The sequence below is a fragment of the Macrobrachium nipponense genome, chromosome 34 (assembly GCF_015104395.2).
Source record: "Macrobrachium nipponense isolate FS-2020 chromosome 34, ASM1510439v2, whole genome shotgun sequence".
In the NCBI taxonomy this organism is placed as follows: Eukaryota; Metazoa; Arthropoda; class Malacostraca; order Decapoda; family Palaemonidae; genus Macrobrachium; species Macrobrachium nipponense.
Window position 1 is genome coordinate 69,931,864 of NC_061095.1, and position 5,789 is coordinate 69,937,652.

The window sequence follows — 5,789 nt, forward strand, 5'->3', positions numbered from 1 at the left end:
TGTTTGCAAAGATCACAAGAAACTCGAATTAGACACCAGACCCCTTCTTGTCTATGTCCTTTCCCCTCCCTTCTTTCTTCCTTTCTCTCCTCTTCTCTAACGTTTATCACCTCTTCGTCCTCTTTCTCTTCTCCTTCATTCGTTCTTGACATTCTTTCTTTCTCGCTCCTCCTCCTTTAACTTGGGCATTTTGTAGGAGCTCTCTCTCTCTCTCTCTCTCTCTCTTTTTTTTCTCTCTCTCTCTCTCTCTCTCTCTCTCTCTCCCTGCCCCAGACACCCGATGATATGAACTGACAATATTCCTTCTCTCGGATTTCCCAATATTTTTCTTCATTTGATTTCGACGAGGCCATTTCGTCTTTCTTTTTACTTGCAATAATATTGCAATATTTGAGCGCTTGAAAGACCTCAGATGGACAAGGAGGATGCTCCAGGATTTTGGGAATGATAGGAATATGCTTGGGCATATGCACAATTTCAGTCAAATAAGTAATATTTTTTTCTAAACAGATTTGTTCATCTGAATTTGTAACGCAAAATTAAGACAATTTCACTTTGTTTGTATTCCCGACTTCAAAGAACAAACGTAATCTACTTTTCCCTCAGCCCAGATTACTTTTCGGGACAAAAAATTCGATCCCAAATCTCTGTTCAAACCTAAATTCTGCCCAAATCCATCGGAGGACCTCGTGGAATCGCGAAGTAATCCCCGGGCTCCAAAATTAGTGGGAATCCCTGGATTGGAGCTTCAGCTTATTACTCCATCACTCTTGGTTATTGGAGCAAAACACAATTACTCTCTTTTTAATTCCTTAATACAATTCTCTTTGTATTTCAAAAATTTACTAATATTTTTATTTATTTATTTGTTATTTATGATTTTTTTCTAATAAGTGATCTCTTTCTGTATTTCCCTTTACTTTCCGCTATTTCTTTCGAATTGGTACCTAATATTCTTTGGAATTTTTTGAATTTCAAGTCAATGACCCCTGTGGAGTGTTTGTTCCCTATGAATAGGGTTCTTCATCTTCAGAATAATAATAATAATAATAAAGTTGTTAAGTCATGTTATTCTCAATTTTACTTTCTCTGACTTAACCACACGAATATTCAATGAGGTCTCATGACCAATAAGCTAGACATTCAATACTTCGTTTTTAAAGGAATAAAGGTGACTTTATCAACAGTAAAACTTCTGTATTTTTTCTATTGTCTTTCAGAAATTCCTTTCAACGCTTTTATTACACGAAAAAACATTTTGTTCGAAAGCAAATGAAAACTATTCATTATCACAAACAACAGTGGAAATCTGGCAGGCCCTGAGAAGGGTGTAACTGTTACATCCCAGTTCTGACCAGGAGATGCTCTGCCACTGTATCAAGGATTATTATTATTTTTTTTTTTCTTTTTTTTTTATTTCGAAGAATAACCCCTCCAGAGGGGCCCACTAACTTGAAATTCAAGCTTCTAAAAAATGTGTTCATTAGAAAGAAGTAACGGAAGATATAGGGAAATACAGAAAGAAGAGACCACTAATTAAAAAAGGAAAATAAGTTAACAAATTAATAAATAAATAGATAAAAATTAAAATAATAAATATGCAAAATGCTAGGAGAATTGTATTAGAGTAGAAATGCATTGCATCTTCGCTTAAACTTCTGAAGAAGTTCCAATTGCACGACATCCTCAGTAGGGAGACTGTTCCACAATCCAGCTGTGTAGGAAATATCACCTACTTTTTATGAAATCAACCCCAAATACTGGCCAGAAAATAATACCATTGTATCAGTATGGCTGCCAGAGTTTGAGTCGTCACAATACTAGTTATGTTTCTGAAATGGTCAGGATCACACCATATTTTGTTAAGATATTTTCAGTATAATACTTTAATTAAATGGAATATTATCGTCATGGGAAAAGTAATTCTCCATAAAGCTGTTTTATAGCAAAAAAAAAAAAAAAAAAAAAAACAAAAAAAAAAAAAAAAAAAAAGGGGATTCGGTATCTCCTGTCTAAATTTCAAGGGGCATATTACGTAAATTATATAAATGCTTTTTTTTAATTAATGCAATTTAAAGCAATGATTGTCTTAGAAATCATGACATTCAAATGAATTAAAATTCAGTGAGTAAGATCTCACTGAATTTGAATTCATTAAATTTATCATTTCTAAGACAAGTTACAAATCATGGCATAAGCCTTCTAAAATAAAAACTTGCTTTAAATTACATTAGAAAAAAAGAATTTATATACTTTACGTAATGCAGCCCATTCCCAATGTGACGAGATACTGAATCCTTTTTTGCTTGGAATGAAATAGCGTTATGAAGAATTACTGCTCCACTGACAGTAACACCACATTTAATTAAAGCATTACACCAAAATTATCTCACAAAATATGGTTGAATCCTATGTTTCATGAATATGAATGGTAAATGGAATGACTCAAACTCTGGCAGTCATACAGATATAATGGTATTTTCTGTCCATTATTTGAGGTTAATTTCAAAGAAAAATCGAGACATTCCTCCCACTGATGGTATGTGACGCAGTCTCCCTACTGAGGATGTCGTGCAATGATGGAACTTCTTCAGAAATTCAAGCAATTCATTTCAATGTAATTGTGTTATCGTGATTCTCAAGCTGAAAAATTAATGAATGAGATTAAGAAGAACTGAAATATTTCATTCAGAGTGAAAAATGTGAATAATATTGATCTGCACTTTCATCCTACCTTATTATATATCAACGAGAAGTTACCTAATTGTTTAAAAATATTCTCCAAATAATAGGCCTTTTCAACCTGCCTTATCAATAATAAAAAATTACCTTAATGCTTAAAATAATTCTCCAAATAATATGCATTTCGTACCTCCCTCATCAATCAAAAAAAGCTTACCTTTTAAAATATTCTCAAAATATTATTGTAGCAGAACGAAAAAAAAACAAGTTTGAAAATCATGTAAAAATCTGTAGAACCATAAACTTAAACGACGCTTATGCAAATTAGGTTAATTTTTTAATTTTTTTTTTTTTTCCAGCAAAATGAAGTGAGTAGCTCTCAGGACGTTGAGAGGAAGCTTTTAAAACACCCGGAGGCTGTCTAATAACTCTGGTTCCGAGAGAGGGTTTAGCACGCATGCCCATGTGCCTCCAGATTCATGAATGTTTAGTCTTTACAAACATGAGAGTAACGCTGAGAAGTACTTGTTTTTGCATGTCTATCTACCTATCTATCTATCTATATATATATATATATATATATATATATATATAAATACACACACACACACGCACATATATATATATATATATATATATATATATATATATATATATATATATATATATATATATATATATATATATATATATATAGATAGATAGATGGATAGATGACTAACCAGAGTTATAATGTCCTATTGAATCCTATCACCACAGATCAGGTTTCCACATCCGCATTACGTGGTACTATTATTATTATTATTATTATTATTATTATTATTATTATTATTATTATTATTGAGAAGATGAAGAACCCAAGGGGCCACTGACTTGATATTCCAAGTGATGAGAGCTCCTTCCACAACTCTCCTAGTAGTCCTATCCGCACTCTTATAACAACTTTTTCCTCCTTTGAAGTCCTGATGGCTTGAATCCGGAATCCCAAATATGCTTGGCAACTTGGCGCCTGTAAACGTTGCCCAAACCGGCAAGCTGCAACATTGTTGCACGTTTTCCCTCTGGTCCAGGGAAACGACCTCTTTCAAAAACCAATATAGCATTTGTCACATTTTTTACATTCCTATTAGCATAGACTTCCAACATCCGGTGTTTGGTTTTCTTGGCAACTGTTTTTGATAATTTTTCTTTTTAAGAGTATTAGGGTATTGAAAAACTACGCTTATACCCATGTCTTTCACTTTTTTCTTTTTTAAAGATTATTAGAAACTTTTGTTCAGGTCATGATTGTACGGAAGGGGAAGGCATTTAAAATTAGTAGTGGAGCAGCGTTTCCTTGGATTTAAATAAACATTTCTTCTGGCTCTATAAGAAGTGCTGGGGGGGGGGGGATTATGAACCACAAGGAAAGAATTGTGGAAGGAGCTTCTCATCACTTTGTAATGACACCTTTTTGAGGGGTAATACTGGGAATACAGAAGGGGGAACAACTTTTACGTTTTTGTGAGTGAAGAAATTTGCAAAAGGGCTTAGAATTAAGAACTTCAGAAATGTGTACAGCCCTCCTTCATCACTGATAAGGTGTAGATTTGTAGATAACCACCCTTTCCGTGGGAATGATAGCCCCCATTCCAGAGTCTGAATCTACAAACTACCTTTTTGGTTTGGCTAACGACCCATCCAAGATGTCATTCAGGAAGAAAACGAACTGGCGCTTTGTCCCGCCTCGAAGATCACAGCGAATTATGGAAAGGAATACGACCCCAATGACTTTTTGTTCGCATTTTTTTAAAAAAATCCATTGTTAAATTTTTTTGTCTGTTTTGTTTATGTTTTATTTTGGAATTCTTTCACCAATACCATGTCCTCCTTTGCTTAAGTGATTCCAAGTCCACAGGAGGTTGTACGAAAAGCGTTTAAGCTTTGTATATAGTTTCCCATAAATATATTATATTCTAGATAAACCAAGGATTTACTTAAGGTGGATCCTTCTATTGATATATATACATACATATTAAATAAATAAATGATTATATATAATAGTATATATATATTATTAATTATATTTATATTATTAATATATGATTTATTATTATAATATATTATATATGTATATTATAATATAGTATATATATATAGTAATATATATAATATATATATAATATTATATATTATAAATTTATTTCTATTATATATATATGTGTAGTGTGGTGTGTGTGTTGGTGTGTGTGGTGTTGTTGTGTGTGTGCGTTGTATGTGTGTGTGTTTTTGTTTGTGAGAGGGGAAAATCATACGTGGGAATAAAAGGTTTCGGTTGAAAGAGAAATGTTCAACCCAAAAACCAAAAACATTTTAGGGGAAAATGAAACTGTTTCATGAGAAATCAAGGGGTTAAGGGAAAATGAACATTATACAGGGAAATTTAAACCTTTCATAGGAAAATTAAAAATGTTTGGGGGAAAATAAACCATACGGTAGGGAAAGATAGAGCATTCGTTAGGAGAATGAGAGATCTAATGGAGAAAATGAAAGGATTGGGGAAATGGAACATTTCTAGGGAAATAGCAACGTTTCAAGGATATATGAAACATTTTAGGGAAAAATGAAATTGTTTTGTGGGAAAATGGCAATGCTGAGGGGAACATTAAAAGAATGATTAATGGAAAATTAAACACATTTTAAGAGAAAAAACGGATACGTTTTTTTGAAGAAATGAAACATTCAAGAGGAAATTTGAAAATGAAACCATGAAGACAAAATTAAACGTTTTAGGGGAAAATGATATATTTTCCCTAAAACTCGGGACAACTGAAGAACCATTCACATGAACAATCTCGTATCTGGGACTTTACAGAAATACCTAAGATTCGTTGTAAATAGAGAAATTAGGAGTGAAGGGCTAAGTACTTTTGATCTTATTTATTGTCTAAACAAGATCAAACGACAGCTCCTGCGAACAATTACTGGTTATTCTTTATCAGGATTTATTATTAATTGTTTATTTCTTGCCTTCATACAGAAATCACACAATCCATTTTCCCGTTCTTGTTTGATATCATTCAAATTCATTTTCAAATGGGGATCTGGATATTATATAGATATATATA